Here is a 15,657-nt window from a genome sequence, read left to right on the forward strand (position 1 = left end):
CGCATCTGCCAAATTCCCAAAGGCATTGTAACTAGATCCACTACCCATTTATAGTGCATGGCAGGTGGGTAGGTTGGTTGCAAGCCATCACGATGCCGCACATTTGAGTACATTTGGCATACCATGCATGTTTCCACATATTGGGAAATATCCTTGTACATTCCTTTCCACCAATATTTTTCCTTTATTTTGGTAAAGGTGGCCCACACACTTCTATGTCCAGCCCAGAGACTCTCATGGAATTCTTTCACAAGCTTTCCTTGAGTCTCTTTATCACATATGACTCTCTGTGGCATAGCATTCCTCTGCTTAGGATGCTTCCAGAGGTACCCATCCTTTAGGAAATAACCATATGCTTTTCTGCGGATCCTCTTAAATTCTGAATCAGACCAATTTCCCTGTCTTGTCAGAGTACTCAAGTATTGACCAATAAGCAACCAATCTCCTTCATACATTTCCTCAATAAAAGACTCAAGTGCATTTGATAGGCAAATATGGTCCCCCTTTGCATATGCAGTAGTGTAGAACCTTGTACCCACATCATCAATGTCACTAATCATCTCTTTCTCATCTTCATACCTGGCTCTTGATAGCATATCTGCAACTGAATTATCTTTTCCCGCAATATGCTCAAACTCAGGATTTAGTGACTTGATATAAGCAATCCATCTAAGCATAGCAATATCTGGAGTGGTACAACTTGCTATCATCCCAAGAAGTGGCAAGCAATCAGTTTCCACAAGTACAGATGCCCCAATAAGATATTCTTTTTCACATTTTAGAGCAGTGACTATTCCCCATAACTCTCTCTTGATCTGTGGATACTTTCGTTGTCGAAAGCTTAATACCTTTGCTCCAAATCTGATTACATACCTGTGATCATCCTCATCATCTTGCCCTACTGCCCATCCTATCCCAGTAGGACTAGTATCAACTGTAACAATCACAGGCCTGCCACACTCATAATCTGCCTTTCTCAGAGTGGGTGATGATTGGAGCAAACATTTCAGCTTCCGCATAGCTTTAATATGTACTGCACTCCACAGAAATTTTTGATTTTTCCTCAAAAGTTGATAAAGAGGATCTGCTACATGTGCATAATGTGGGTTCCAAATAACATAAAAGACACATGCTCCAAGAAATCTCCTCAGCTCTGTAACATTAATGCATGTCTCTTTCATTCTTTGTAGTGCATCTATCTTGGCTGGACAAGGTCGGCGTCCACACTAGTACTACAAAGATGTCCCACTATTAGCACTTCACCAACTCCAAACACTGATTTCAGCCCAGATAAAGTAAGATTCACTTCTTCAAGCCTGGATAGAATCATGTCACAATCCTTTATATGATTTGCCACAAACTTGCGGCACCCCTTTGAATCCAAATCCCCATCTTTGTCCTTCTCATCACAGCCTTTTATTGGCACATCATCCAGAAATGGCATAGTTTTTTGTGGTATGAAGTCTCGTAAGACTTTATTCATTCCATTCATCATATGTGCCACTGAGTTGGTGGCTCCTTGTGGTAAAGTACACATCCTTACTAGTCCCAAAGGAGTTCTCATTGTAGTCAAGTCCCTGCTTTGTATATCCAGCTGGAACTGATCATATCCCGAATACAGATCACCCATAGAGTATATAGCTTTCCCTACAAATGCTTCTGCAAACTCATCCACAATCGGACCTGCCCCCACATTCCTGATTGTGACTTTGTTTACAGGTTGTATGTCTTGAATAAAGCGCAATGTCCCATTTTTCTTTTGTACAGTAAACCATCTGTTGGAATATGGGGCACATGATGGCTCCAAGATTCCCATCCTGATCTTTTCTTTTAGTAATTCCATCAGCTTTGGCAAGAGAGCCTTTGGTACTGGAATTGGCCGCAGGTTCCAGGGCACATGTGGAACAGTAAAGATCACCATTGGTGCTGTTACACTTGGATCAACACAGCCTATCTCATGCGGCTGAAAAGCAAAGGCTTTCCCATGTTTTACAAGCATCTCCTCAAAGCATTCCCTTTCAACTGGCAACAGAAAATCCTTCTCACCAATCTTCAGCTCTTTTAGAGTTTCTTGAGTAAACTTATGCCCAATTTTCTTCGGATCTCTAAGATTTGGTTGCATAGAAGCTTCATCTATCTTCTCCTTGCTTCCTGGTGGCAAAGGCAAGGCAACTGGTTTCACCTTCTTTGCAACTGTTTTGTACTTTGTATCAACATGAGCATCCATCTCGCAATTCATGTTTTTACATTCCACCCCCTCGAATTCCTGGATTATATCATACATCTCCACAGATGACACCTCTATCATTTCATTTCCACCCTGTAAGCATGCTCTTCCCATATCAAGAAGCACATCCATAGTATCTACAAATGACACCTCATCAAGCACCCCTGAAATAAACTCATTCTTCTCCAAAAAACCACACTGCTCAAGACTTTTTTGTTCATTTTGTATATGTTTTCGCATGCCACGCTTCAAATCCTTGCTTTTTACAAAAACCAGTGACCCATAGCTGGAGAATCCCTGAAAATTTGCTGAAAAGCTATTTACATTGATTGAGTCCTGCGAGAACTCATTTTCCCTTGTACCATTGGAATCCCGCTTTACAATGGCACCTGGCCAAAATCCCTCATTTCCCTGTAATTCATGAATTCTCTATTTATCTTTGGGAGTGACTGTGCCCGAAGAGACTCACGATTCCTTTCATGGTTAATACAAACTGTCAAAAACTGAACAGCTTTTTTGCCATCTTTACTCCTTATTCTTGCATATGCTGAACCATCATCCAAAACCTTTGTTTCCATCCTTACAGCTGTAATGTAGGGTTGCCCAAGAATGAGGGGATACGATGACATCTCCTGAACAAAGAAGTTCTGATCATCTTTCACATCCCCTATAGTTACCCTTACATTTGGACATGCTGCATAAAGCTCTCCAGATGAGTTATTAGCTGCTTTAATCATCCACCCATGATCCACATCCATTGGCCACTTACATTTGTTGTAGAGATTTTTAGCCATAAGATTTATTTCAGACCCATGATCAATTAGAGCGACATATGGCTCTTCCAAATCACCTATCTTGACAAGGGTTTCAGTAGTTGCTCTTGCCCAATGACTCCTGGAGTAATGACTTTTTGTAAGAACTTCTTTTTCATCATCCTCTTCCACAAAGCGCACTTGTCGTGCCCCATCAGCAGAGTGATTACATTCCACCACATTTTCTCTCTCTTCCTTTTTCTGTACCTGTACTCCATGAGTCTTGGAAGTGCTTGCCTCCCCTTGCGATGGAATAGATTCAATTATGGACTGCCTTTTTTTCCGTATAATATCAATTATCTCATCATGAAATTCTTTCTTTGCAATCCCCAAGACTAGTGTAAATTCCACCCTGCTGTTTAGAATCCTCTCTTCAAGCACCTTTTTGAGATCTGTTTTGCAGCTTCAATATCAGATTGAAGCTTGTAGAGTGGAATTTTCCCTTTACCCTTCTCCTTCATTTTTGCTGGCACTTCTTCCATTGAAACTTCCTGTGGAGGTCTGCTATGCTGTGGAGGCATATGTGATGGCCCAGGATCCTTCTTTTCACTTCCACGTGTAACTCTTTTTGATGGCCCTCCTTCCTCATTTTCCCTTTTACGCTTCTCCTCTACCTGTGCCTCATTATTTTGGCATTTAGCAATGTAGGCATGAACAGATAAAGAATCCACAGGCTCCTCCCAGCCAGTCTCAAGACATATACAATCACCTGCCTCATGCAAAGCTTGCTTAGACACCTTCTTTGACGCAATTAATTCCATTGTTGATGGCCAAAAATCCTCATTCTCATAATCCTCATCATTCTCAAATCCCTGCTTTAATTGACCAACCTTTAATCCATAGGTTGCTGCCTCAACCATAGAAATGGCATGACTAGCAGCCATATCCTCAACCAGCTTTTTCATCCCTCCTTTCCCAAAATTTGTACTCAATGGAAGACCAGTCTCTGTAAGATGGATTTTCCCATCTTTGAAAAACACAAGTTGAATTTTAAGAGCTTCTTTATAGCTAGCATAATCTTTCTTTGCATGTTCTGGGTCATCACACCATATGCATCTGTATGTAAACCCTTCTTTGCTTTGAGGCCTTTGCATAGAAGCCTGCCCCAATGGTAGACCCTTTTCTTCAATCCTGGACATCTTCAATTTTAGGTCACGCATACCCTTAATAAGCTCATCCATCGGCCCATCTACCTTTGGAATTGTAGCAGCTGGTTTTGGTAGATTTTCAGGGGTAACAGCAGTTATGGGGGTAGCAGAGCCCATCACCATTTTATCCCTCCTCCGCTGCCGCTTTGCTAACATGGTGACTGCATCCTCAACATCATTCCAATCACTCTTTAATCCTCTTCACTCTCTATTTCTGCCGTCAACCCTTTGTGAATGTGTGTGGGCATGTTATTGCAACAGGGACTTTCCATTTGTGCAAATAGTATTGAGTGTTCTCTCCACTATCTATTTCCCTTGCAATCATGGACTCAACCCCTAACCACACACAATCCCATGGGTTAGCTTGCCACCCTCCATTGGGCCTATAGAGTCGGAGTAAACTCACACACCCATAATTGAAATTCCCTTTTTTGTTGAACACACACACTCAAGCAGAAAACAATGTTCACACACACACTCCAATGGTATACATTTCTTTAAAAAGTAAAAAGTATTGAAAACACTCAACAGTATATTATTATAAAAATATTACAGCATTTTGCAAAATATCTATCATCATCTCCACACACCACAACCTTGTTCCTCAGACTAGAAGGTATGCACTACTGAGCCTGAACACTCCTTGGACCACTATGCTGACTAGAGGAGCCCACAAGTCTCACATCTGAATCCAACAATCGATCCAAAATCTAGGGAGCCGCTTCTAAAAGCCATACCACTCCCAAGGCCAAAATGCTCAAGCCAACTAGTCACAGGAGCCACATGAAACTGACATACACGCCCAGTCCCCAGACTTGTCCTGCCTAGTATAATTGGAGCCGCTCCTTGTCCATCACACCGACTATGTTACCACGCACATGTGTAGTATCTTCATAGGCATGCACACCCATACCTTCACAGACTGGGAAGGTATGCACTAATAAGCCCAAACACTCCTCGGACCACTATGGTGACTAGAGGAGCCCACAAGCCAACCAGTCATAGGAGCCACATGAAACTAATGTGCACATCTAGACTTTTCCTACCCAATACAACCAGAGCCACACAACCAGAGCCACTCCTTTCCCATCACACTGACTATGTTGGGAGCACACCCACATCCAATTAAGATGGGTTAAGGTCTCGGGTAACTGTATTTATAAACAAGGCTCATGACTTGGGTGACATCTGCATGACAAACCACACACCTGTCTAGTACCTTCACAAGAATCCACAACAAGTAATTCACAATGAATATAAGGGTAAAAAAGTAAAACATGATCAAATAGTCATGAATCACTCATGCATGATGCATCCATAGCTTTGGTAAAGCATCGCAAGTCCGACGAGACTTCTACTAAAATATGAATCTTTTCTCCCAAATGAAACGGGATCCTTTAATCTTCTTGAAGAGAATAATCAAAAACTCATAAAAATACATCAAATATTAAAATAACTACTTGAATTAAATTGAACATTAAAGCATATGACAAAACATAAGGCAAGAGAAAGAAAAGCATCACCATCAACAGCAATCTTCCCCCCCCTTGTGCGTGGCCTTCCCCCACACAAGAGTATTTCTTTATTAGCTTTCTTTCTACCAAAAATAGGCCATAGCCCCAAAATATACAAAATGTGCTTTTAGAGAGCACGGCACCCTTCTTTTACAAAAATAGAGTGTCAAATATTGGGACTAGGGTAAAGCCATAGGCTTTAATAAATTCCACATTATAAATGTATCTTTCCTAAAGTTCAAAATGGAAAAATCAACTACTAAGGTTACTAAATATGATACGCATAAAAAACATTCTCCTCAACTTTATTCATCAATCCTCGTAATCTTCTTCTCCTGAAAATATAAGCCTAATTAATAATTAAATTAATCCCACAAATATTAAACAGGAACAAACCATAACCAACTCATGACTACCAGGCGTAAGTACCCCAGGAATCACCCTGCTGCACAAACCTAACTGAAATAATCATAGATGGCCCCAAGCATACGTCATATACCACACGTATTAATATTTATAGTGGTGTCACCCATGATATTAACCTAGCCGACATGACGCAAGAGTAACCTAGGAATCCCCAAATTACTCATCAAGAGGAAAAAATAATATTCATAAAGAGGACTTAAAATATATTCTCATAACATCCCTCTTGCTTAAGTTTGCAATTGCCCTCAATTGTAGGTTTGTTGGGTTTGAAAAGAACGAAGGATCTTAGGATAAGCTCGGAAAAATTTCTCGAGCATCCATTTTGCATCTTCTTGAGGATGGTTTTTGAATGTCAAAAGATATTTGATTAACATGGATCATAACAAACGGGACCCTTTAATCTTCTTGAAGGGAATAATCAAAAACTCATAAAAATACATCAAATATTAAAACAACTACTTAAATTAAATTGAACATTAAAGCATATGACAAAACATAAGACAAGAGAAAGAAAAACATCACCTCCATCAACACCATGTTGGGTACAATCTTCCCCCCCTTGTGCATGGCCTTCCCCCACACAAGAGTATTTCTTTATTAGCTTTCTTTCCACCAAAAATAGGCCATAGCCCCAAAATATACAAAATGTGCTTTTAGAGAGCACGGCACTCTTCTTTTACAAAAATAGAGTGTCAAATATTGGGACTAGGGTAAAGCCATAGGCTTTAATAAATTCCACATTATAAATGTATCTTTCCTAAAGTTCAAAATGGAAAAATCAACTACTAAGGTTACTAAATATGATGCACATAAGAAACATTCTCCTCAACTTTATTCATAAATCCTCGTAATCTTCTTCTCCTAAAAATATAAGCTCAATTAATAATTAAATTAATCCCACAAATATTAAACAAGAACAAACCATAACCAACTCATGACTACCAGGCGTAAGTACCCCAAGAATCACCCTGCCGCACAAACCTAACTGAAATAATCATAGATGGCCCCAAGCATACGTCATATACCGCACGTATTAATATTTATAGTGGTGTCACCCACGATATTAACCTAGCCGGCATGACGCAAGAGTAACCTAGGCGTCCCCAAATTACTCAAGAGGGAAAAATAATATTCTTAAAGAGGACTTAAAATATATTCTCATAACACCCAAGTACTTATGTGAGCTTGTAATTCAAATAAACACGGGTGCACACATTAAATTAACACACCATATCATAACATAAGAAGAAGAAAATACTCATCAACATAAAAATAAGAGAATTGGCCACAATCTCCCCCCCAACGTGTGTGGCTCCTCCTCCCACAGGTGGTATTTATGTCATATTCACATTTTTAGCCCTTGAAGCATGATAGCACCTTTTCCACTTTGGGCTTTTGCTTTGCATATAAATAATCTTATCCAAAGTTTCAAAGGTTTGCACATGCTAAAACCTTTTTCGCACACACACACATTAAATAATCTTGTGCACATACGCACATAAAATAACCTTGTGCACATATACACATACACTCTAGCCACATGATAGGCTATAAATGATCAATTAAATATTAATATAAAAATATCATGATTAGCACATGATCTTCGTCTTCACACCACCGCTCAGTCCACCATCCGTATGACACCTCAATCGATACCCTTGCACATCTCACTACCTATACGTATAGACATAATCTAGTTAGTTAAATAGTCAATTGAACGCATCAATTAATCCCAACACTATCATGAGAAATAGGCAACCATAATATCAAATCACACGTACCCACCACTAGCATGACACACAAGGGCATACCCAATATAAATTAAATAATATAATCTCCAATAACTCAAGAGTAATTCTCATATGGAGTAAGTTGGCATTTTGTTCTCATAAACAAGCTAGTCGAGTACACTATGACATAAGTCATAGAAGTTCTGAGGGTGGATAAGGGTCATCAGGAGATATTCGAGTGATAGTACTTTAGACAAAATTTCTAGCAATTAAAAACTTTTAGATTTTTAGGGTCAAAAGTCAATAATGAGTTTTACTATTGGTGTGGTCTCTTACATCTATTTTTGGTCTCAACTAGAAACTTAATGAAAAGCTCTTTGGATAAGTTCTTTTGGAGATAAACATAGATGAAGATAAAAGCAAAATTGACTCAATGTTCCTCATGCTATCAAAATTATGAACTTCAAATTTATAAAATTTAATTGAACTTAACCACTAAGGAGTGCAATTAGTAGTCTAATTGTAAACATGGTCAAAAAATTTTAAATACTTTATGCTTTTGGTCGGAATCCATACTTTATGTTAAGCTTATTATGCTTATGCTTTTTATTTTTAAAGCATGATTTTTAAAAAAGTTTCTTTGTTCTTTGTAGAAGTCACATTGCCACTGTTGTTTTTTTTAAGCTCCCCTATTCTAGAGAGATAAGTTTTGGCTTTATGCTTTACCCAAGTGTTAAAACCCCTTTTAATATATTTTTATTAAAAAAAAACCCTTGTAGGCTTGATAACTTAAGCCTTTCTAGCCACTAAAAAGGAAGGAAAATGGCATTTTGATGTGAGAGAGAAGGGTGAAGCATAGCTCTCTCGTACAAACATGCTCTGATTAGGGTTTGTTATTCTATCCTCTTACGGCGGTGACTATATTCAAACCAGACTCGGCTAGTTACACTATTCCTAGGCAAGGTTTGCCCTAGGGGAGGCCGCCCCTTTGTTAATGCCAATGGGTCGTCGCCCAAATGGGGGCACACAAACCACAACTGATCCTCCTCAGTCTCAGAAGCCTGCCATCGCATTATGAGCTGCTTTGATGCCACCTTTACTAGTCATTGTAGACACGAACCTTGGCATGTATGACTCGGCCTAGCACGTGTCATCAGTGCATGATGCAACATGATTCCCTTATTCAGATGACCGTGTTTTTGGATGAAGCTCATTCTAATCTCCAATCTTTGCTGATGCTCTTCCATCCCCCCCTTCTTTGGCCATAATGTAGGGAGCCATGCAACCCAAAGAGATGGTGGAGGCCTCCTCTTCCAAGACCCTATACTGGCGGGCACATCAACTAATCCGTTCTTCATTTCGGGTGAAAGACCAAGGGGAAAGCTGCCCTCAAATGAGCGATTTGGTGGAACCATCAACAAACAACAGCAATAAGCCATGTCTCAGAAAGCAACATCTACATGGATGAGAAGGAAGTCGGGTGGCTCCTCATGTTACTTCACAAAGACAAGGAGCTCGGGAAGAACTGCATGCTGGGTCTGGTGAAGAAAGAATTGGTCTTTTTTCCTACTAGAGCAAGAAGATAATCGAGTCCAAAAGGTAAACTCTCGGTTCTCTTCCCACTGAAATGGAGCAAGATTAGCTTTAAGTTTACCAGTCCCATGCACTGGTAGGGCTTTGTCATGGCCCCCACCCCCCAGTTGATGTACTAGGAGGTTAGATTAGGTCAAATTGGTGGCCTAGAGGAGTAGAAGTAGAGCACATCTAATTTTTACCTAATAATTACTTTTGTTTCCTGTTCAAAGAAGTTGGGATGACTTTAAACATAATAGGGGGGGTTGTTCGATGATAAGGAACTTTCCTTTATCTCTTTTCCCATGGCAACCTGATTTCTCTCCAAGTGGGCCTAAACTGTCACAGGACCCTTTTGTACTTCTTCAAGAATTAATTAAAAATCTCACAAATTACATCATAATTGAAACAAAGACTTGAATTGAAATTGATAATTAAATAACTTAGCATAACATAAGGCAAAATAATTAGAATAACATCACCATAAAAAGTAAAGGATAGAGAATACCACACAGTAAACTAGGTTGGGTGCAATCTCCCCCCTCAAGTGTGTAGCTCCACTTCCACGACTTGAGTATCTAGAGAATTTTATTCATAAAAATAGCCCAAGGAGCTAAGAATAGATGAGCGTACAAATTGGGCTTGCTTTTCCCACTTTTGGGATATTCCTTTACATATTTTTAATCATATCAAAATCCCTAAGGTTTGTATATAGTAAAAACCTTTGCTCGAATATAATTGCTAGTGGGCCTTGTTACATAAAGTAACTTGATGCACATTTTCACATATAATAATTTTGTGCACATTTTCACATTCCATTAAGCCGATTCCTGCACACACAAAAATCAAGCATATTTTTTTTCAATTATTAATTCATAAAAAATGTGAAAATATATACCTGTAACAGTCCTCCCATTTGAGGAAGCAACTGTCCTCAGTTGTGTAAAAGAAAATGCTACAATAACAAAAATCTCATATGACACCTACATTGGTGATCCTCGCACCATCATTAAATTAGAAATAATAATAAAAAATAATATGATATAGACAAGGTCCCTTATGTGCGACATACACACATTACTCATCACCTATTTTTGTAAACATATCCCAATTAATTGCCTAGTGTACAATTAATCCCAATATGATACATTGATAGTTAGGCACAAACACAGCATATATTCACCACTTGTTTCACTATGATGAGAGTATCATTATGTACACATCATCTAGCATGGTGTGAGTTACCACTTGTTACACTCCAATGAGCATGGCACATCAGTTGCATAAACCACTTGTTTCACTTCGACCGTGTGCAGTTGTCAAGCATAGTCCACTTGTTTCACTTGACCACAGTATAGTTGTTAATCATGGCACTACTTGTTAACAACATACACTCATCAAGCATGGTCAAGCTATGCCAATACCACTAGGTAATCAGTATTTAATGTGGAGTCACCTACGATACCAATTCACTAGGATGGCACACTAGCGTCCGAGCATCCCCGTACAACTAAAGGGTGGACATTATGTAACATCCCTCCTTCTTGGATGCTTGTTTGCTTATGTGAGCTAAGGAGATCAATTGTCAATACTATATAAATTCAAGTATGTTCCCTAACAAAATACATTATATCAAGGACTTCTATGTGTAATAAATTCTAGTGTCCCATACCACTAGAAATTATCCCACACAGATGTAGAGATAAGTATGCATCGGAACCCTTCACATAGGATTAATCTCGTGTCCCATACCACAAGACTAATACATAGTGAAAATTTCATAAAGTATAATTCAAGATGGAAGGGACGGTTCCTTCAAGAAGTTCTACTTTTAATGCATAAAAACTCTCCTTGAGTTTACCAAAAAGTGTTAAATAATCAAATGCAGTAAATATGTTACCTCAAGAGTCTGCGTAGTTGTCGTGGTATTCTTCTTCTTCATCTTCATCGATCATATTGAGTCCTAATGAAATAAACTTTGACTTCCGTGGACAATTTGATGGCGATGTGTCTAATCTCGCTACACCTGTAACACTTCTTGGAATCATGTTTATTAGCTTTTTGTGAGCCATCTATCTTATTGTTAATACCTGTGTTATGGTCATTAAGAGATATGTCAAATGATTTTTGAGACGTTTTAGGGTTCAAAGATGTTGATGCTGAGGTTTGGGGAGTTATTGTTTTCTTAGAAAAATCATTTTTCTTTTCACAATTCAAGGATAGAGAAATAGCTGAGCTAAGAGAATGTGGTCGAAACATATTTACCTTAGATCGAATTGTAGGTTTCAAACCTACAATTCAAGGATAGAGAAATAGCTGAGCTAAGAGAATGTGGTCGAAACATATTTACCTTAGATCGAATTGTAGGTTTCAAACCTGCTATGAACTTTCTTCTTTGATCCTTGGTGCTAACCTTCTCGATTACCTGCATTTGTAATAAAGTTTGCCAAAATCTGTCCACATAAGTTGATATATTTTTTGTGTTAAGCTGTCTGAATGTAGACCATTGTTGTCGAGTCTTAGCTTTGTATTGTGAAGGTAGGAAATGTTTCTTTAAGAAATTTCAAAACTTTTTTCATGTTGAAGGTCTATATTCACCCTGTTTGATCACATTCCACCATAAGGTAGCAATTTCGATCAAGTTATTACAAGCACATTTACTTTTATTCTTTTCTGAGAACTTTTTGCCAGAGAAATAATCATCAAGTTGGCTAATCCATGCAATAAGAACTTGTGCATCCTTCTTGCCGTCATAATTTTGGAAAGTGAATGCCTTTCGGCTAATTCGTGAGTCTTTCCTAGAATTTTGAGCACGTAAGGTAGCTTCAACAGTGCATCTAATATGTTCACTTTCCTCCTCATCTGAGTCGAAAAAGAATGGGGAGATTCACATTTGTGTTTGGCACACTTGACTTGACGCTCTAATTTGCGTCGGAGTTCTCGTTCACTAGCATTCTTGAAGTGCTAAGATTTGTTCTTGTACCGTGGGCGAAATGGGTAAAGCAGCCATTGCAACTAAATTAAGACAGAGAATTTTAACTTATAAATCAGTCACAAAATGATGGGTTTAATTCCGTCCTCTGAAAGATTTGAGATTTCTAAATTTCTTTCTGAATTGTTACCTTTTGTGGGGAGTGATGAGTTCTCTCAAACAGTTTTCTTTTGAAGTGATAAGGATAGGATTTTTAAAGCCTTTTAGCAAAAAATTGCTTTAAAACAAGCTATGGGGTTTCTCTCTTCTCTAAGAGAAACTATGAAGTATGGGGTTTCTCTCTTCTCTAAGAAGCTATGGGGTTTCTCTCTTCTCTCTTTGAATATTTGGTCACAAGAATGTACTAAAAGAGTGAGAGGTAGATGGGATAAGGTACACACACACACACACACATACATATATATATACACACACATACACACATACACACACACACACACACATACACACACACACACACACACACATATAGATATATACACACACACACATATATATGCACACACATATATATATATATACATAGACACACACACACACATACTCACACAACACACACACACACACACATATATATATATACACACACACACATATATATAGATACATACACACACACACACACACACATATATACACACACACACACACACACACACACATATATATATATATATATATATATATATATATATATATATATATATATATTTAAAGCTTGTTATATAAAGTTTATCAACACAATCTTTATTAGTAAAAGCTTAACAAAGCTGCATGGAGCAATTAGTGCAAAACAGCCATGTATTCCTCCCTGGATTACGGGCAGCACCGTGAGAAGATGTGGAAAATTTCTGGTCGCCCTTTACTCGCCACCATCGCCGATTCTCCTGAGATCGGTTGAATAGGGGAGAAGAGGATAAATTTCTTTTCTTTTTGGAAGGAATATATATATATATATTTTTAAGGATTTCATTCTTCTTTAAAATTGCATAGCACGCTTTGGGCTTTTGGAGAAGAAGTAAGAGAAATTCTCTCATCCCTCCATTATAGAAATGATGTCTTGACCACTGTCCAGAATTCTAAAAGTAGGAGAATGCTTCCCATGCCTTGGTCATCACATCCGTAAAAAAGGATCTCCAAGCCATATTCAAATTCTCAAAACCACTTTTGAGAAACTAAATAGTGGTTTTGGAAGAAGGGGTTACATTAATTTCTAGCCTTTGATTCTAATCTTTAACCAAGGGTCTATACAAATCCCATAACCATTCAAATCTCTGGCCCAAAGGTATTCTAAGCTTTCTCCCCTTTACCCTTTAGTTTCTTGTGAGTTCTTGTGAGCTTGACCTTCTTCAAGATTGTATACCCATGCTCTGATACCACTATCACTGGACCCTTTTGTACTTCTTGAAGAATTAATTAATAATATCACAAATTACATCATAATTGAAACAAAGACTTGAATTGGGGTTGGTGGTTAAATAACTTAGCATAACACAAGGTAAAAAAATTAAAATAACATCACCATCAAAAGTAAAGGATAGAGAATACCACACAGTAAACCAGATTGGGTGCAATCTCCCCCCTCAAGTGTGTAGCTCCACTTCCACGACTTGAGTATTTAGAGAAATTTATTTATAAAAATAGCCCAAGGAGCTAAGAATAGATGAGCATACAAATTGGGCTTGCTTTTCCCACTTTTGGGGTATTGCTTTACATATTTTTAATCATATCAAAATCCCTAAGGTTTGTACATATAAAAACCTTTGCCCAAATATAATTACTAGTGAGCCTTGTTACATAAAATAATTTTGTGCACATTTTCACATATAATAATCTTGTGCACATTTGCAAATTCCATTAAGTCGATTCCTGCACACAATAAATCAAGAATATTTTTCTTCGATTATTAATTCATCAAAAATATAATAAAATATATACCTGTAACATAAACCTTCAAAATTGCTTGTATGGGTTGAACTCCCGGACCTTCCCCTCCATTTGTGTCCCCTACTTAGATTTATTGTTGAACCTTTAGGTAAGCTTCTTGGCCAAAGATCGGCCATAGATCTGAATCCTAGATGGCATCCACCACCCACAGGCCTTGATAGAAATTGATTTGAGAGAGGAGCTCACTACTGATCTTACAATTAATGTTGACCAAAACATTAGCTTTGTGTAGTCTATCCTTTAGAAGAATTTTCCCAATGCATGTTTCCATTATAACAAGCAAGGCCACTATATCAAGAATTGTCCTCTTGAAAATCCACCCCCCCTCTTAGGAAAATACGGGATACAAGCCATCTGACAATGCTCCAAAGGTTCATGATGGGTTTGAACCTCAATAATCAGAAGGGGTAAGGGACCTAGACAAGCCTCCAATAGACCTCCAACTAGAGGGAGAAACCAGAACCCTCTTCTTGTAGATGTTGCTGACCTGACCCAACCAGAGGATGAAGAGAATAAATCCTCAAATGAGGATGAGTTTGTCCAAGATTCTCAAATCAACACCACAGAAAGGCTAGAAAAAGAGATAGACAAAATTGACTTTTGCAAAGACTCTCCTATAAATGCCTTGACCCTAGAGGAAAAGAAACTTCCGAGTTCTATTCATAAAGAGAAATCCAATGTAGGAGGCTTAGGAGACCCATATCCTATTTAAGATGATGGTCTTCCATTGACTTTGTGGGAAACATCCCTCCTCTAATTCACAAAACTGCCTTAGTAAGAAGTTTCTACCACAAAATGTAGAATTTCCAAAGTTGGTCCCACCTTTGACTCTCCTATTTTAGAGGAGAAAAGAGCTCCTATGAGGAGTCATCACATTCCCAAAAATCAAAGAAAATAACGTTTAAATCCATCATTTTGTTCAATATAAAGGGGATTACGGACCCCCTCAAAGCATCCAAGCTAAAAAACTAGATTTTCAGGGAAAAAATTCATGTTGACTACTTGAAGGGAAGGCCTCTGGCCCCTACCTCAAGACCAACTTTGAGAAGACTTCTAAGGATATGATCTGGTTCTACACCGATCACAGTAAAGGTAGTGGGGGTACTATCTGGGTATCCATAAGAAATGGAACAACTATATTAAAGATACGGTGGTTGACCCATCTAACATATGGCTTGCAGTGAAGATGGACAATGAGTTTGAGTGGTACATAGTCTCTATGTATGCTGCTAGCTCAAGGATGGCATTATGACAATCTCTTCTTCAACTTCACCTCCCAATAATTCTAG

Source organism: Cibotium barometz, chromosome 47, assembly GCF_041138505.1.
Source record: "Cibotium barometz isolate CiBa-2024 chromosome 47, ASM4113850v1, whole genome shotgun sequence".
Lineage (NCBI taxonomy): Eukaryota > Viridiplantae > Streptophyta > Polypodiopsida > Cyatheales > Cibotiaceae > Cibotium > Cibotium barometz.